The sequence below is a fragment of the Phoxinus phoxinus genome (genome assembly GCF_949152265.1).
Source record: "Phoxinus phoxinus genome assembly, chromosome: 2".
Lineage (NCBI taxonomy): Eukaryota > Metazoa > Chordata > Actinopteri > Cypriniformes > Leuciscidae > Phoxinus > Phoxinus phoxinus.
Genome location: NC_136877.1, coordinates 53,350,893 through 53,371,963, shown reverse-complemented (window position 1 = coordinate 53,371,963; position 21,071 = coordinate 53,350,893). Strand labels below are relative to the sequence as shown.

Sequence of the window (21,071 nt, the reverse complement as noted above, 5' to 3'; positions counted from 1 at the left end):
CTTCTGAAACCACAACAGCTCAGCCAACTCCAACATCCACTGACGCTACAACTTCTGAAACCACAACAGCTCAGTCAACTCCAACATCAACTGAGGCTACAACTTCTGAAACCACAACAGCTCAGCCAACTCCAACATCAACTGAGGCTACAACTTCTGAGACCACAACAGCTCAGCCAACTCCAACATCCACTGACGCTACAACTTCTGAGACCACAACAGCTCAGCCAACTCCAACATCCACTGACGCTACAACTTCTGAAACCACAACAGCTCAGCCAACTCCAAAATCAACTGAGGCTACAACTTCTGAGACCACAACAGCTCAGCCAACTCCAACATCCACTGACGCTACAACTTCTGAAACCACAACAGCTCAGCCAACTCCAACATCAACTGAGGCTACAACTTCTGAAACCACAACTGCTCAGCCAACTCCAACATCAACTGAGGCTACAACTTCTGAAACCACAACTGCTCAGCCAACTCCAACATCAACTGACGCTACAACTTCTGAAACCACAACAGCTCAGCCAACTCCAACATCCACTGACGCTACAACTTCTGAAACCACAACAGCTCAGTCAACTCCAACATCAACTGAGGCTACAACTTCTGAAACCACAACAGCTCAGCCAACTCCAACATCAACTGAGGCTACAACTTCTGAGACCACAACAGCTCAGCCAACTCCAACATCCACTGACGCTACAACTTCTGAGACCACAACAGCTCAGCCAACTCCAACATCCACTGAGGCTACAACTTCTGAGACCACAACAGCTCAGCCAACTCCAACATCCACTGACGCTACAACTTCTGAAACCACAACAGCTCAGCCAACTCCAACATCAACTGAGGCTACAACTTCTGAAACCACAACTGCTCAGCCAACTCCAACATCAACTGACGCTACAACTTCTGAAACCACAACTGCTCAGCCAACTCCAACATCCACTGACGCTACAACTTCTGAAACCACAACTGCTCAGCCAACTCCAACATCAACTGAGGCTACAACTTCTGAAACCACAACTGCTCAGCCAACTCCAACATCAACTGACGCAACAACTTCTGAAACCACAACAGCTCAGCCAACTCCAACATCCACTGACGCTACAACTTCTGAAACCACAACAGCTCAGTCAACTCCAACATCAACTGAGGCTACAACTTCTGAAACCACAACAGCTCAGCCAACTCCAACATCAACTGAGGCTACAACTTCTGAGACCACAACAGCTCAGCCAACTCCAACATCCACTGACGCTACAACTTCTGAGACCACAACAGCTCAGCCAACTCCAACATCCACTGAGGCTACAACTTCTGAGACCACAACCGCTCAGCCCACTCCAACATCCACTGAGGCTACAACTTCTGAGACCACAACAGCTCAGCCAACTCCAACATCAACTGACGCTACAACTTCTGAGACCACAGCCGCTCAGCCAACTCCAGCATCCACTGATGCTACAACTTCTGAGACCACAACAGCTCAGCCAACTCCAACATCCACTGAGGCTACAACTTCTGAGACCACAACCGCTCAGCCAACTCCAACATCAACTGACGCTACAACTTCTGAGACCACAACCGCTCAGCCAACTCCAGCATCCACTGACGCTACAACTTCTGAGACCACAACAGCTCAGCCAACTCCAACATCCACTGAGGCTACAACTTCTGAGACCACAACCGCTCAGCCCACTCCAACATCCACTGAGGCTACAACTTCTGAGACCACAACAGCTCAGCCAACTCCAACATCCACTGAGGCTACAACTTCTGAGACCACAACCGCTCAGCCAACTCCAGCATCCACTGAGGCTACAACTTCTGAGACCACAACAGCTCAGCCCACTCCAACATCAACTGACGCTACAACTTCTGAGGCCACAACCGCTCAGCCAACTCCAGCATCCACTGACGCTACAACTTCTGAAACCACAACTGCTCAGCCAACTCCAACATCAACTGAGGCTACAACTTCTGAAACCAAAACAGCTCAGTCAACTACAACAACAGCGGTCACTACAACTACAGAAACCACAACAGCTCAGTCAACTCCAACATCAACTGAGGCTACAACTTCTGAAACCACAACAGCTCAGCCAACTCCAACATCAGTGAGCACAACAACTACTGTTACCACTACAGCTCAGCCAACTCCAACATCAGCGGTCACTACAACTACTGAAACCACAACAGTTCAGCCAACTCCAACATCAGCGGCCACTACAACTACTGAAACCACTACAGCTCAGCCAACTCCGACAACAGCGTTCACTACAACTACTGAAACCACTACAGCTCAGCCAACTCCGACAACAGCGGTCACTACAACTACTGAAACCACTACAGCTCAGCCAACTCCGACATCAGCGGTCACTACAACTACTGAAACCACAACAGCTCAGCCAACTCCGACATCAGCGGTCACTGCAACTACTGAAACCACAACAGCTCAGCCAACTCCGACATCAGCGGTCACTACAACTAGTGAAACCACTACAGTTCAGCCAACTCCAACATCAGCGGTCACTACAACTACTGAAACCACTACAGCTCAGCCAACTCCAACATCAGCGGTCACTACAACTACTGAAACCACCACAGCTCAGCCAACTCCAACATCAGCGGTCACTACAACTACTGAAACCACAACAGCTCAGCCAACTCCAACATCAGCGGTCACTACAACTAGTGAAACCACAACAGCTGAGCCAACTCCAACATCAGCGTTCACTACAACTACTGAAACCACAACAGTTCAGCCAACTCCAACATCAGCGGTCACTACAACTACTGAAACCACCACAGCTCAGCCAACTCCAACATCAGCGGTCACTACAACTACTGAAACCACTACAGCTCAGCCAACTCCAACAACAGCGGTCACTACAACTACTGACACTTCAGCTACGACTTCTTCCCCTCTAACCGCAACGACAACACAACTTACTTCTACAACTGAAGCAACGGCCACAACTCCTTTAACCTCTACACTTCAAGTTAGTTTTACCAGCAATGAAACATTTGAGTCTGAACTGTTAAATTCATCATCTCAAGCATTTCAAAACAGAGAAAGCAAAGTCATAAATGAGGTAAGTTGTATGATAAATGTTTAAGGCACACACGATTTGAACTGCAAACTAAATAGTAACATTATTGCACTTTAATGTATTAAGCATTTTATTTTGAACATTAACATGAATATTACTGTAAACTATTTCCACCCAACATATGTAATGTATGTTATTTAGGTGCAGATAGTGTTCCCTTTCGAGGGAACTCAAACTGCGTTGATAAGACACTTCTGGGAATTGCCCCTTAGCGGTTGTACAGGGTATCGTCAAAGGCTCTCACAAAACACTTGACACCAGCCCCATGGGTTTCACCCACAAAAGTTCAAAGGGGTGGTTTGGACTGTAGTGAACCCAGAGCAGGGTTGAGAGTTAGAACAGGAAGTTCACTCACTGCTGGCAAAGGAGGACATAGAGTATGTTCCTCCACCAGACAGGGAGTCCGGGTTCTACAGCCGGTACTTCATAGTTCCAAAGAAGGATGGAGGGTTGCGTCCTGTTCTAGATCTAAGGCATCTGAATCGGTCTCTGAGGAGGTTCAGGTTCAAGATGCTCACCATTCCCATTATCGTGAAGCAAATCAGGTCCGAAGACTGGTTTGTCACAATAGATCTGAAGGACGCATACTTCCATGTCTCCATCCTTCCCTCTCACAGGAAGTTCCTGAGGTTCGCTTTTGGGGGCAAAGCGCACCAGTAATGGGTTCTTCCATTCGGCCTAGCACTCTCCCCTCGCACATTTACCAAGTGCATGGATGCAGCTCTGGCCCCACTGAGGCTCCAGGGCATCCGTGTGCTAAACTACATAGACGACTGGCTCATTCTGGCCTAGTCTTGAAATCTGGCATTTCGGCATTGAGATGTCGTCCTTGACTATATTCAGAGCTTGGGGTTGAGACTCAACATGAAAAAGAGCATGTTGGCACCAGCCCAGAGAACCATGTTCCTGGGAGTGGAGTGGGACTCGGTGACGATGCGGGCACAGTTGTCTCCTGCATGGATCGAGTCCATCCTGGCCACAGTGACCAGGATAAAGCTAGGCCAAGCCATCACTGTGAAACATTTTCAGAGAGTGGTAGGGCTCAAAGCAGCAGCGTCCACCATGATACCATTCGGCCTTTTCTCAGAGGGGAAATCCATTCCGTATGATAAGGGTTACAACACAGATGCCTTCGTTCCCTATCAATGTGGAGGAAACCTTGGTTTCTGTCCCAAGGGCCTTTGTTGGGAGCGTCATGTCGCCGGAAAGCCGTTTCGACAGACGCATCCCTCGCGGGCAGGGGCGCGGTCACAGACGGCCGCTTTACAAGAGGTCTGTGGTAGGACCAGCATTCTTCCTGGCACATTAACCGCCTAGAGATGTTGGCGGTCTTCCAGGCTCTGAGGAGCTTCCTCCCAGACCTCAAAGGTCACCACGTTCTTGTGAGAACAGACAACATGTCAGTGGTGTCCTATTTAAACCATCAAGGGGGTCTGAGATTGCGCCCTCTATGCAGACTGGCACATTAGATTCTCCTCTGGTCCCAAGGGAAACTATTTTCTCGCAGAGCAATGTATGTCCCAGGAATGAAATGGAATGTTTTCACCGTTTGGTGTAGAGAGCGTGAGGTGGACCCAGTTAACTGCTCAATGGCTTCAGTGCTGGAGTTCCTCCAAGATCGCTTCTCTGCTGGCCTTACCCCATCCACACTTAAGGTGTATGTGGCTGCCATTGCGGCTTTCCACACTCCTCTGAGTGATGGGCCTCTGGGAAGACATCAGCTGGTCGTACATTTCCTCCATGGGACTCGGAGGATGAGACCTGCAACTCGGACCAGAGTTCCCACATGGGACCTGGCAGTGGTTCTTTGAGGCTAAGAACCTGTCGCTTAAAATGGTCTTTCTCCTTGCAATTACTTCTCTTAAGAGAGTAGGAGATCTCCAGGCGCTCTCCATATCTCCCCAGTGCCTGGGCTTTGCTCCTGGGAGAGTTAAGGCCATCTTGCACCCTAGACCGGGCTACACCCAGAAGGTGCCGTCTAATTTGGCGAGGTCAAAGGTTCTACAGACATTTCATCCCCCACCTCATGTGACAGAGGAGGAGGGTCGTCTTCATTCTGCTCTGCCCTGTTAGAGCACTTGACATATACGTTCAGAGATCTTCTCAGTGGAGAAAGGCGAACCAGTTGCTGGTGTGTTTCGGGTCGCCCAGGAAGGGGCTTCCCGCATCCAAGCAGACAATCAGTAACGGGATTGATTAGGCTATTTCCCTGGCCTATCAGGTGCGCAGTTTGCCTTCACCTTTGGCTGTGAGGGCTCACTCTACCAGAGGCATGGAGTCCTCTAGAGCAGTGGTTCTCAACTCCAGTCCTCGGGACCCACTGCTCTGCACAATTTGTATGTCTCCCTTATTAAACACACCTGAATCACATCATCAGCTCGTTTGGAGAGACTCCATGAACTGAACTGAGTGTGTCAGATATGAGAGACATACAAAATGTGCAGAGCAGCGGGTCCCGAGGACTGGAGTTGAGAACCACTGCTCTAGAGCCCTCCTTTCAGGGGTACCAATTCATGAGATATGTGATGCGGCTGGCTGGGCCACTCTGCACACATTCACAAGATTTTATAGAATGGACCTCCCATCAACAACTGGTGCACGAGTGCTCTTGTCCTAGTTGTGCCTGAGACTGCTTCACACTGGGATAGGCAGGTGTTGTTGTGGCATAGTGGGTACTCGTTCCCCAAAGTGTCTTATCGACGCAGTTCGAGTTCTCTCGAAAGGGAACGTCTCGGGTTACGACTGTAACCCTTGTTCCCTGAGAAAAGGAACGAGGACTCCGTCCCTCCGCCACTTGCTTCATCGTGAAGCTAACGCTGTTGTGTGACGACGTCCCTTTGTAGCTTCCGGGTGTGCCGTCACACTCTACGTCATCACGCAGCACCAATAGGATTGGACTAGTTTCATTCATACTTCATACTTCAAAGTGTCTTATCGATGCAGTTCTCGTTCCCTTTCTCAGGGAACAAGGGTTACAGTCGTAACCCGAGACGTTCTATTTTATTTGCGTCCAGGTGTAAATATCAATTAGCTGTTTTTTTTTAAATAACTTCTAGTCCAGATTTTACTTTCACTAATTAATAGTGATGCAACCGATCACAAAACTCACTTTTCGGATCATATTGCGTTTTTTGAGTCACGGATGGAATCATTTTATGGATCAGCAATAAAAAAAAAATCACACAAAAAGCACACAAACACGAAGATGAAGGTAGTCTAGTATGTAGACTAGACTAGTAGGTAGTCTTTTAACAAAGCCTTCTTATACGATCAACATAGGCTTACAATGCTTTTGGGAAACACAGCCATGGCTAAGAGTTGAAGCAGTCCATCCTAAGTTAAATTCATTGTGGAAGACTTAAGTGATAAAGACATTGTTAATTAAAAACCCCTCACTGGTCACTCTGGTGGTCTATTGAACAAGGATACAGAGGGGAAAAAAATTAATTCCTACACAAAATGGTTCAAAAGTTATGAGCTGGAAAAAAAATAAGTAAATAAATAACAACAGAAATAATAAGCAACAACACCAGAGAAAATAGGTGAAAATAGGTGCAAATACTCCCTCAAAGCATTTAAATACCTATTCCGGATGATGTACAAACAAATTTAAAGTGCCCCTATAATGAGACTGATACAGTAAAATCCACGCCATCGTTACAGTTCATATCACTTTGTGTCAAGAGCTGAGGAAGAGCTGGAATACAGATATGCTAATGCACACTGTAAGCGGTAGACCAATCACAGCAGACTGGGCCATCTGACCAATCAGTGCAGAGTACATTTTACATTTACATTTTATGCATTTGGCAGACGCTTTTATCCAAAGCGACTTACATTGCATTCAAGGTACACATTTTACATTTTGTCAGTTCTTGCTTTCCCTGGGAATCGAACCCTTGCTAGCGCCAACGCTCTACTGCTTGAGCTACAGGAAAGCTCTAGCTCTAGTAGGCTTGTGGAAAAGAGGGGTTAGAGAGAGTGAATTTTTCCATTTTCAGACTCTTTGAGAAATGAGGTGATGTGCAATTCTTAAAAAAGAATAACAGGTGCACTTTAAAGTACACCGTTGAACAAGAACTGGAGAGTAGACCATTACAGTAAATGTGAATATGCCCTTACATTTATAAATAATAACTGCAGATAATGTAAAAAATAATTAATGACCACCAAATGTCTTTCATGTTGTAGGTTTTTGACTGTGGTTGAATATTTTTAACTAAATGTTGAAACTGACGTTGTGAATCTGTTTTCCACAGATTGAGCCAATCTTTAAAGCGGCTTTCGGTGACTCCTTCGTTAAATTGAAAGTTATTTCGTTCAGGTGGGTATTTCTTTCCTTATAATATGAATACATTTAATTTTTGGAAAACAAAAATATCTACAGTCTAGACATATATATATATATATATATATATATATATATATATATATATATATATATATATATATATATATAGCTTCGGTGTACAAGTTAAAAATAACCATTTTAGGTTTCCAAACATTCCGATTACAAATGTTGTAATAATTCAGTGATATTTTTGAATGAACAAGAAGTCTTATAACACAAGGTGTGCACCACACAGAGATCTGATCCCACCATTATCGAGTCAATCTGGAATTACATGGAAGACACAGAAACAACTGAGACTAAACCCATAAATTCATAGAAGAACTATGGCAACTTCTCCAAGATGCTTGGAACAACCTACCTTAAACACTCCTAGGAAAGAGTTGTTTGGAAGGCGAAGTGTGGTCACACCAAACACTGCCTTGATTTGCCTAATGGACATTAACTTTTAAACAGTGCAGTAGTTTACTGGCAGGTTGTTCCAGCATCTTGGAAAGGCTTTCACAGTTCTATGGATGGCATTAGTCTCAATTCCTTGTATTTCTTCATGTAATGTCATGTAATTCTTCAATGATGGTGAGATGAGATCTCAGTGTGGGCTGTATCATCGGTTGCCGAGCTCCTTGTTTATAAAAAAAAAACATGTCAAGACTATTCCAAAACTTGCAAAAGGAATTTGTAACTCTAAAATTCTACTTGTACACCAAGGCAAAATATATCAGCAACTGACAAATGTTTTTTGAATCATCTATATTTAATTCATAACAACATCTGAATGACTTGTATAAAACCACAAGAAAACAATAATAGCTTCATTCACCAAAAGCCTATGAGAGTTAGTGCACCGAGTCTTACATTTAAAAAAAAAAATGACAATGACTCTTTCTCTTCCCCGTCCCTTCTGTAGATCTGGATCAATCATCACTGATATGGCTGCAACATTTACAACTGCACCCAGTGAAACGAATATAACCAGTGCCATTTTAAATGGCAACACCACTCTTAACATCACCAGTGTTGATGGTAAGTCAAACAAGCAATATCATCAATGCAATGTCATTCAAAACGGGTTGGAATGCTTTCTGTGCCACTCTTTATTGTTATTAAACTATAGTTGTTTGTAGTTGTTGTTTATACAATATTTCTTATGGATTTTGCTGAAGATTCATAGTTATTTTTTTTAACAAAACTTTTTTTCTTTCTTTTTTTACAACTTTATTCTACAAATTATCCAAACACACAACAGTAATAAGTCCACTCACTACGACTACCAAAGCCACTACAACCAGTCCTACAGCTCAGCCAACTCAAACATCGGCTGACATTACAACTACTGAAACCACTACAGCTCAGCCAACTCCATCATCAGCGGTCACTACAACTACTGAAACCACTACAGCTCAGCCAACTCCAACATCAGCAGTCACTACAACTACTGAAACCACAACAGTTCAGCCAACTCCAACAACAGCGGTCACTACAACTACTGAAACCACAACAGCTGAGCCAACTCCAACATCAGCGGTCACTACAACTACTGAAACCACTACAGCTCAGCCAACTCCAACATCAGCGGTCACTACAACTACTGAAACCACTACAGCTCAGCCAACTCCAACATCAGCGGTCACTACAACTACTGAAACCACTACAGCTCAGCCAACTCCAACATCAGCGGTCACTACAACTACTGAAACTACTACAGCTCAGCCAACTCCAACATCAGCGGTCACTACAACTACTGAAACCACTACAGCTCAGCCAACTCTAACATCAGCGGTCACTACAACTAGTGAAACCACAACAGCTGAGCCAACTCCAACATCAGCGTTCACTACAACTAGTGAAACCACTACAGCTCAGCCAACTCCAACATCAGCAGTCACTACAACTACTGAAACCACTACAGCTCAGCCAACTCCAACATCAGCGGTCACAACTACTGAAACCACTACAGCTCAGCCAACTCCAACATCAGCGGTCACTACAACTACTGAAACCACTACAGCTCAGCCAACTCCAACATCAGCGGTCACTACAACTACTGAAACCACTACAGCTCAGCCAACTCCAACATCAGCGGTCACAACTACTGAAACCACTACAGCTCAGCCAACTCCAACATCAGTGGTCACTACAACTACTGAAACCACTACAGCTCAGCCAACTCCAACATCAGCGGTCACTACAACTACTGAAACCACTACAGCTCAGCCAACTCCAACATCAGCGGTCACAACTACTGAAACCACAACAGCTCAGCCAACTCCAACATCAGCGGTCACTACAACTACTGAAACCACTACAGCTCAGCCAACTCCAACATCAGCGGTCACTACAACTACTGAAACCACTACAGCTCAGCCAACTCCAACATCAGCGGTCACAACTACTGAAACCACAACAGCTCAGCCAACTCCAACATCAGTGGTCACTACAACTACTGAAACCACAACAGCTCAGTCAACTCCGACATCAGCGGTCACTACAACTACTGAAACCACAACAGCTCAGCCAACTTCGACATCAGCGGTCACTGCAACTACTGAAACCACAACAGCTCAGTCAACTCCGACATCAGCGGTCACTACAACTACTGAAACCACAACAGCTCAGCCAACTCCGACATCAGCGGTCACTGCAACTACTGAAACCACAACAGCTCAGTCAACTCCGACATCAGCGGTCACTACAACTACTGAAACCACAACAGCTCAGCCAACTCCGACATCAGCGGTCACTGCAACTACTGAAACCACAACAGCTCAGTCAACTCCGACATCAGCGGTCACTACAACTACTGAAACCACAACAGCTCAGTCAACTCCGACATCAGCGGTCACTACAACTACTGAAACCACAACAGCTCAGCCAACTCCGACATCAGCGGTCACTGCAACTACTGAAACCACAACAGCTCAGCCAACTCCGACATCAGCGGTCACTGCAACTACTGAAACCACAACAGCTCAGTCAACTCCGACAACAGCGGTCACTACAACTACTGAAACAACAACAGCTCAGTCAACTCCGACATCAGCGGTCACTACAACTACTGAAACCACTACAGTTCAGCCAACTCCAACATCAGCGGTCCCTACAACTAGTGAAACCACTACAGTTCAGCCAACTCCAACATCAGCGGTCACTACAACTACTGAAACCACTACAGCTCAGTCAACTCCGACATCAGCGGTCACTACAACTACTGAAACCACAACAGCTCAGCCAACTCCGACATCAGCGGTCACTACAACTACAGAAACCACAACAGCTCAGCCAACTCCAACATCAGCAGTCACTACAACTACTGAAACCACTACATTTCACCCAACTGCAACATCAACGGTCACTACAACTACTGAAACCACAACAGTTCAGCCAACTCCGACAACAGCGGGCACTACAACTACTGAAACCACAACAGCTCAGCCAACTCCAACATCAGTGGTCACTACAACTACTGAAACCACTACAGCTCAGCCAACTCCAACAACAGCGGTCACTACAACTACTGAAACCACTACAGCTCAGCCAACTCCAACATCAGCGGTCACTACAACTACTGAAACCACAACAGCTCAGCCAACTCCAACATCAGTGGTCACTACAACTACTGAAACCACTACAGCTCAGCCAACTCCGACAACAGCGGTCACTACAACTACTGAAACCACAACAGCTCAGCCAACTCCGACATCAGCGGTCACTACAACTACTGAAACCACTACAGCTCAGCCAACTCCAACATCAGCGGTCACTACAACTACTGAAACCACAACAGCTCAGCCAACTCCAACAACAGCGGTCACTACAACTACTGACACTTCAGCTACGACTTCTACCCCTCTAACCGCAACGACAACACAACTTACTTCTACAACTGAAGCAACGGCCACAACTCCTTTAACCTCTACAGTTCAAGTTAGGTTTACCAGCAATGAAACATTTGAGTCTGAACTGTTAAATTCATCATCTCAAGCATTTCAAAACAGAGAAAGCAAAGTCATAAATGAGGTAAGTTGTATGATAAATGTTTAAGGCACACACGATTTGAACTGCAAACTAAATAGTAACATTATTGCACTTTAATGTATTAAGCATTTTATTTTGAACATTAACATGAATATTACTGTAAACTATTTCCACCCAACATATGTAATGTATGTTATTTAGGTGCAGATAGTGTTCCCTTTCGAGGGAACTCAAACTGCGTCGATAAGACACTTCTGGGAATCGCCCCTTAGCGGTTGTACAGGGTATCGTCAAAGGCTCTCACAAAACACTTGACACCAGCCCCATGGGTTTCACCCAAAAAAGTTCAAAGGGGTGGTTTGGACTGTAGTGAACCCAAAGCAGGGTCGAGAGTTAGAACAGGAAGTTCACTCACTGCTGGCAAAGGAGGACATAGAGTATGTTCCTCCACCAGACAGGGAGTGCGGGTTCTACAGCCGGTACTTCATAGTTCCAAAGAAGGATGGAGGGTTGCGTCCTGTTCTAGATCTAAGGCATCTGAATCGGTCTCTGAGGAGGTTCAGGTTCAAGATGCTCACCATTTCCATTATCGTGAAGCAAATCAGGTCCGAAGACTGGTTTGTCACAATAGATCTGAAGGACGCATACTTCCATGTCTCCATCCTTCCCTCTCACAGGAAGTTCCTGAGGTTCGCTTTTGGGGGCAAAGCGCACCAGTAATGGGTTCTTCCATTCGGCCTAGCACTCTCCCCTCGCACATTTACCAAGTGCATGGATGCAGCTCTGGCCCCACTGAGGCTCCAGGGCATCCGTGTGCTAAACTACATAGACGACTGGCTCATTCTGGCCTAGTCTTGAAATCTGGCATTTCGGCATTGAGATGTCGTCCTTGACTATATTCAGAGCTTGGGGTTGAGACTCAACATGAAAAAGAGCATGTTGGCACCAGCCCAGAGAACCATGTTCCTGGGAGTGGAGTGGGACTCGGTGACGATGCGGGCACAGTTGTCTCCTGCATGGATCGAGTCCATCCTGGCCACAGTGACCAGGATAAAGCTAGGCCAAGCCATCACTGTGAAACATTTTCAGAGAGTGGTAGGGCTCAAGGCAGCAGCGTCCACCATGATACCATTCGGCCTTTTCTCAGAGGGGAAATCCATTCCGTATGATAAGGGTTACAACACAGATGCCTTCGTTCCCTATCAATGTGGAAGAAACCTTGGTTTCTGTCCCAAGGGCCTTTGTTGGGAGCGTCATGTCGCCGGAAAGCCGTTTCGACAGACGCATCCCTCGCGGGCAGGGGCGCGGTCACAGACGGCCGCTTTACAAGAGGTCTGTGGTAGGACCAGCATTCTTCCTGGCACATTAACCGCCTAGAGATGTTGGCGGTCTTCCAGGCTCTGAGGAGCTTCCTCCCAGACCTCAAAGGTCACCACGTTCTTCTGAGAACAGACAACATGTCAGTGGTGTCCTATTTAAACCATCAAGGGGGTCTGAGATTGCGCCCTCTATGCAGACTGGCACATTAGATTCTCCTCTGGTCCCAAGGGAAACTATTTTCTCGCAGAGCAATGTATGTCCCAGGAATGAAATGGAATGTTTTCACCATTTGGTGTAGAGAGCGTGAGGTGGACCCAGTTAACTGCTCAATGGCTTCAGTGCTGGAGTTCCTCCAAGATCGCTTCTCTGCTGGCCTTACCCCATCCACACTTAAGGTGTATGTGGCTGCCATTGCGGCTTTCCACACTCCTCTGAGTGATGGGCCTCTGGGAAGACATCAGCTGGTCGTACATTTCCTCCATGGGACTAGGATGAGACCCGATGAGACCTGCAACTCGGTCCAGAGTTCCCACATGGGACCTGGCAGTGGTTCTTTGAGGCTAAGAACCTGTCGCTTAAAGTGGTCTTTCTCCTTGCAATTACTTCTCTTAAGAGAGTAGGAGATCTCCAGGCGCTCTCCATATCTCCCCAGTGCCTGGGGTTTGCTCCTGAGAGAGTTAAGGCCATCTTGCACCCTAGACCGGGCTACACCCAGAAGGTACCGTCTAATTTGGCGAGGTCAAAGGTTCTACAGACATTTCATCCCCCACCTCATGTGACAGAGGAGGAGGGTCGTCTTCATTCTGCTCTGCCCTGTTAGAGCACTTGACATATACGTTCAGAGATCTTCTCAGTGGAGAAAGGCGAACCAGTTGCTGGTGTGTTTCGGGTCGCCCAGGAAGGGGCTTCCCGCATCCAAGCAGACAATCAGTAACTGGATTGATTAGGCTATTTCCCTGGCCTATCAGGTGCGCAGTTTGCCTTCACCTTTGGCTGTGAGGGCTCACTCTACCAGAGGCATGGAGTCCTCTAGAGCAGTGGTTCTCAACTCCAGTCCTCGGGACCCACTGCTCTGCACAATTTGTATGTCTCCCTTATTAAACACACCTGAATCACATCATCAGCTCGTTTGGAGAGACTCCATGAACTGAACTGAGTGTGTCAGATATGAGAGACATACAAAATGTGCAGAGCAGCGGGTCTCGAGGACTGGAGTTGAGAACCACTGCTCTAGAGCCCTCCTTTCAGGGGTACCAATTCATGAGATATGTGATGCGGCTGGCTGGGCCACTCTGCACACATTCACAAGATTTTATAGAATGGACCTCCCATCAACAACTGGTGCACGAGTGCTCTTGTCCTAGTTGTGCCTGAGACTGCTTCACACTGGGATAGGCAGGTGTTGTTGTGGCATAGTGGGTACTCGTTCCCCAAAGTGTCTTATCGACGCAGTTCGAGTTCTCTCGAAAGGGAACGTCTCGGGTTACGACTGTAACCCTTGTTCCCTGAGAAAAGGAACGAGGACTCCGTCCCTCCGCCACTTGCTTCATCGTGAAGCTAACGCTGTTGTGTGACGACGTCCCTTTGTAGCTTCCGGGTGTGCCGTCACACTCTACGTCATCACGCAGCACCAATAGGATTGGACTAGTTTCATTCATACTTCATACTTCAAAGTGTCTTATCGATGCAGTTCTCGTTCCCTTTCTCAGGGAACAAGGGTTACAGTCGTAACCCGAGACGTTCTATTTTATTTGCGTCCAGGTGTAAATATCAATTAGCTGTTTTTTTTAAATAACTTCTAGTCCAGATTTTACTTTCACGAATTAATAGTGATGCAACGGATCACAAAACTCACAGTTCGGATCATATTGTGGTTTCTGAGTCACGGATGGAATCATTTTATGGATCAGCAATAAAAAAAAAATTACACAAAAAGCACACAAACACGAAGATGAAGGTAGTCTAGTATGTAGACTAGACTAGTAGGTAGTCTTTTAACAAAGCCTTCTTATACGATCAACATAGGCTTACAATGCTTTTGGGAAACACAGCCATGGCTAAGAGTTGAAGCAGTCCATCCTAAGTTAAATTCATTGTGGAAGACCTAAGTGATAAAGACATTGTTAATTAAAAACCCCTCACTGGTCACTCTGGTGGTCTATTGAACAAGGATACAGAGGGGAAAACAAATTATTCCTACACAAAATGGTTCAAAAGTTATGAGCTGAAAAAAAAATAAGTAAATAAATAACAACAAAAATAATAAGCAACAACACCAGAGAAAATAGGTGAAAATAGGTGCAAATACTCCCTTAAAGCATTTAAATACCTATTCCGGATGATGTACAAACAAATTTAAAGTGCCCCTATAATGAGACTGATACGGTAAAACCCACGCCATCGTTACAGTTCATATCACTTTGTGTCAAGAGCTGAGGAAGAGCTGGAATACAGATATGCTAATAGGCATTTTGTTTCCAATGCACACTGTAAGCGGTAGACCAATCACAGCAGACTGGCCCATCTGACCAATCAGTGCAGAGTAGGCTTGCGGAAAGGAGGGGTTTAGAGAGAGTGAATTTTTTTTTACCGTTTTCAGACTCTTTGAGAAATGAGGTGATGTGCAATTCTTAAAAAAGAATAACAGGTGCACTTTAAAGTACACCGTTGAACAAGAACTGGAGAGTAGACCATTACAGTAAATGTGAATATGCCCTTACATTTATAAATAATAACTGCAGATAATGTAAAAAATAATTAATGACCACCAAATGTCTTTCATGTTATAGGTTTTTGACTGTGGTTAAATATTTTTAACTAAATGTTGAAACTGACGTTGTGAATCTCTTTTCCACAGATTGAGCCAATCTTTAAAGCGGCTTTTGGTAACTCCTTCGTTAAATTGAAAGTTATTTCGTTCAGGTGGGTATTTCTTTCCTTATAATATGAATACATTTAATTTTTGGAAAACAAAAATATCTACAGTCTAGACAGATATATATATAGATATATATATATAGCTTCGGTGTACAAGTTAAAAATAACCATTTTAGGTTTCCAAACATTCCGATTACAAATGTTGTAATAATTCTGTGATATTTTTGAATGAACAAGAAGTCTTATAACACAAGGTGTGCACCACACAGAGATCTGATCCCACCATTATCGAGTCAATCTGGAATTACATGGAAGACACAGAAACAACTGAGACTAAACCCATAAATTCATAGAAGAACTATGGCAACTTCTCCAAGATGCTTGGAACAACCTACCTTAAACACTCCTAGGAAAGAGTTGTTTGGAAGGCGAAGTGTGGTCACACCAAACACTGCCTTGATTTGCCTAATGGATATTAACTTTTAAACAGTGCAGTAGTTTACTGGCAGGTTGTTCCAGCATCTTGGAAAGGCTTTCACAGTTCTATGGATGGCATTAGTCTCAATTCCTTGTGTTTCTTCATGTAATGTCATGTAATTCTTCAATGATGGTGAGATGAGATCTCAATGTGGGCTGTATAATCGGTTGCCGAGCTCCTTGTTTATAAAAACACCAAGGCAAAATATATCAGCAACTGTCAAATGTTTTTTGAATCATCTATATTTAATTCATAACAACATCTGAATGACTTGTATAAAACCACAAGAAAACAATAATAGCTTCATTCACCAAAAGCCTATGAGAGTTAGTGCACCGAGTCTTACATTTAAAAAAAAAATGACAATGACTCTTTCTCTTCCCCGTCCCTTCTGTAGATCTGGATCAATCATCACTGAGATGGCTGCAACATTTACAACTGCACCCAGTGAAACGAATATAACCAGTGCCATTTTAAATGGCAACACCACTCTTAACATCACCAGTGTTGATGGTAAGTCAAACAAGCAATATCATCAATGCAATGTCATTCAAAACGGGTTGGAATGCTTTCTGTGCCACTCTTTATTGTTATTAAACTATAGTTGTTTGTAGTTGCTGTTTATACAATATTTCTTATGGATTTTGCTGAAGATTCATAGTTATTTTCAACAAAACTTTTTTTCTTTCTTTTTTTACTACTTTATTCTACAAATTATCCAAACACACAACAGTAATAAGTCCACTCACTACGACTACCAAAGCCACTACAACCAGTCCTACAGCTCAGCCAACTCAAACATCAGCGGTCATTACAACTACTGAAACCACAACAGCTCAGCCAACTCCAACATCAGCAGTCACTACAACTACTGAAACCACTACAGCTCAGCCAACTCTAACATCAGCGGTCACTGCAACTACTGAAACTACTACAGCTCAGCCAACTCCATCATCAGCGGTCACTACAACTACTGAAACTACTACAGCTCAGCCAACTCCAACATCAGCGGTCACTGCAACTACTGAAACCACTACAGCTCAGCCAACTCTAACATCAGCGGTCACTGCAACTACTGAAACTACTACAGCTCAGCCAACTCCAACATCAGCGTTCACTACAACTACTGAAACCACTACAGCTCAGCCAACTCTAACATCAACGGTCACTACAACTACTGAAACCACTACAGCTCAGCCAACTCTAACATCAGCGGTCACTGCAACTACTGAAACCACTACAGATCAGCCAACTCCATCATCAGCGGTCACTACAACTACTGAAACTACTACAGCTCAGCCAACTCTAACATCAGCGGTCACTACAACTACTGAAACCACTACAGATCAGCCAACTCCATCATCAGCGGTCACTACAACTACTGAAACTACTACAGCTCAGCCAACTCTAACATCAGCGGTCACTACAACTACTGAAACCACTACAGTTCAGCCAACTCCAACATCAGCAGTCACTACAACTACTGAAACTACTACAGCTCAGCCAACTCTAACATCAGCGGTCACTACAACTACTGAAACCACTACAGCTCAGCCAACTCCATCATCAGCGGTCACTACAACTACTGAAACCACTACAGCTCAGCCAACTCTAACATCAGCGGTCACTACAACTACTGAAACCACTACAGATCAGCCAACTCCATCATCAGCGGTCACTACAACTACTGAAACCACTACAGCTCAGCCAACTCTAACATCAGCGGTCACTACAACTACTGAAACCACTACAGCTCAGCCAACTCCAACATCAGCAGTCACTACAACTACTGAAACTACTACAGCTCAGCCAACTCTAACATCAGCGGTCACTACAACTACTGAAACCACTACAGCTCAGCCAACTCTAACATCAGCGGTCACTACAACTACTGAAACCACAACAGTTCAGCCAACTCCAACATCAGCAGTCACTACAACTACTGAAACCACAACAGCTGAGCCAACTCCAACATCAGCGTTCACTACAACTACTGAAACCACTACAGCTCAGCCAACTCCAACATCGGCTGTCATTACAACTACTGAAACCACTACAGCTCAGCCAACTCTAACATCAGTGGTCACTACAACTACTGAAACCACTACAGCTCAGCCAACTCTAACATCAGCGGTCACTACAACTAGTGAAACCACAAAAGCTGAGCCAACTCCAACATCAGCGTTCACTACAACTACTGAAACCACTACAGCTCAGCCAACTCCAACATCAGTGGTCACTACAACTACTGAAACCACTACAGCTCAGCCAACTCTAACATCAGCGGTCACTACAACTAGTGAAACCACTACAGCTGAGCCAACTCCAACATCAGCGTTCACTACAACTACTGAAACCACTACAGCTCAGCCAACTCCAACATCAGTGGTCACTACAACTACTGAAACCACTACAGCTCAGCCAACTCTAACATCAGCGTTCACTACAACTACTGAAACCACTACAGCTCAGCCAACTCTAACATCAGTGGTCACTACAACTACTGAAACCACAACAGTTCAGCCAACTCCAACATCAGCGTTCACTACAACTACTGAAACCACTACAGCTCAGCCAACTCCAACATCAGTGGTCACTACAACTACTGAAACCACAACAGTTCAGCCAACTCCAACATCAGCGTTCACTACAACTACTGAAACCACTACAGCTCAGCCAACTCCAACATCAGTGGTCACTACAACTACTGAAACCACTACAGCTCAGCCAACTCTAACATCAGTGTTCACTACAACTACTGAAACCACTACAGCTCAGCCAACTCCAACATCAGCGGTCACAACTACTGAAACCACTACAGCTCAGCCAACTCCAACATCAGCGGTCACAACTACTGAAACCACTACAGCTCAGCCAACTCCAACATCAGCGGTCACTACAACTACTGAAACCACAACAGCTGAGCCAACTCCAACATCAGCGTTCACTACAACTACTGAAACCACTACAGCTCAGCCAACTCCAACATCAGCGGTCACAACTACTGAAACCACTACAGCTCAGCCAACTCCAACATCAGCAGTCACTACAACTACTGAAACGACAACAGCTGAGCCAACTCCAACATCAGCGTTCACTACAACTACTGAAACCACTACAGCTCAGCCAACTCCAACATCAGCGGTCACAACTACTGAAACCACTACAGCTCAGCCAACTCCAACATCAGCGGTCACAACTACTGAAACCACTACAGCTCAGCCAACTCCAACATCAGCGGTCACTACAACTACTGAAACCACTACAGCTCAGCCAACTCCAACATCAGCGGTCACTACAACTACTGAAACCACCACAGCTCAGCCAACTCCAACATCAGCGGTCACTACAACTACTGAAACCACCACAGCTCAGCCAACTCCAACATCAGCGGTCACTACAACTACTGAAACCACTACAGCTCAGCCAACTCTAACATCAGCGGTCACTACAACTACTGAAACCACAACAGTTCAGCCAACTCCAACATCAGCAGTCACTACAACTACTGAAACCACAACAGCTGAGCCAACTCCAACATCAGCGGTCACTACAACTACTGAAACCACTACAGCTCAGCCAACTCCAACATCAGCGGTCACAACTACTGAAACCACTACAGCTCAGCCAACTCCAACATCAGCGGTCACTACAACTACTGAAACCACAACAGCTGAGCCAACTCCAACATCAGCGTTCACTACAACTACTGAAACCACTACAGCTCAGCCAACTCCAACATCAGTGGTCACAACTACTGAAACCACTACAGCTCAGCCAACTCCAACATCAGCAGTCACTACAACTACTGAAACCACAACAGCTGAGCCAACTCCAACATCAGCGTTCACTACAACTACTGAAACCACTACAGCTCAGCCAACTCCAACATCGGCTGTCATTACAACTACTGAAACCACTACAGCTCAGCCAACTCCAACATCAGCAGTCACTACAACTACTGAAACCACTACAGCTCAGCCAACTCTAACATCAGCGGTCACTACAACTAGTGAAACCACAAAAGCTGAGCCAACTCCAACATCAGTGTTCACTACAACTACTGAAACCACAACAGTTCAGCCAACTCCAACATCAGCAGTCACTACAACTACTGAAACCACAACAGCTGAGCCAACTCCAACATCAGCGTTCACTACAACTACTGAAACCACTACAGCTCAGCCAACTCCAACATCAGCGGTCACAACTACTGAAACCGCTACAGCTCAGCCAACTCCAACATCAGCGGTCACAACTACTGAAACCACTACAGCTCAGCCAACTCCAACATCAGTGGTCACTACAACTACTGAAACCACTACAGCTCAGCCAACTCCAACATCAGCGGTCACTACAACTACTGAAACCACCACAGCTCAGCCAACTCCAACATCAGTGGTCACTACAACTACTGAAACCACTACAGCTCAGCCAACTCTAACATCAGCAGTCACTACAACTACTGAAACCACAACAGTTCAGCCAACTCCAACATCAGCGGTCACTACAACTACTGAAACCACCACAGCTCAGCCAACTCCAACATCAGCGGTCACTACAACTACTGAAACCACTACAGCTCAGCCAACTCTAACATCAGCGGTCACTACAACTACTGAAACCACAACAGTTCAGCCAACTCCAACATCAGCGGTCACTACAACTAGTGAAACCACTACAGTTCAGCCAACTCCAACATCAGCGGTCACTACAACTACTGAAACCACAACAGCTCAGCCAACTCTAACATCAGCGTTCACTACAACTACTGAAACCACAACAGTTCAGCCAACTCCAACATCATCTATCACTACAACTACTGAAACCACTACAGCTCAGCCAACTCCAACATCAGCGTTCACTACAACTACTGAAACCACTACAGCTCAGCCAACTCCAACATCAGCGTTCACTACAACTACTGAAACCACAACAGCTCAGC

General features: G+C 45.4%; 1 protein-coding gene across 2 annotated transcripts in view; it reads left to right on the top strand.

Moving 5' to 3' along the window:
* Window positions 1–21,071, top strand: part of LOC306993517 (putative C-type lectin domain family 20 member A) — a 431,197-nt gene that overhangs the window by 258,004 nt on the left and 152,122 nt on the right. The window lies entirely within an intron of this gene.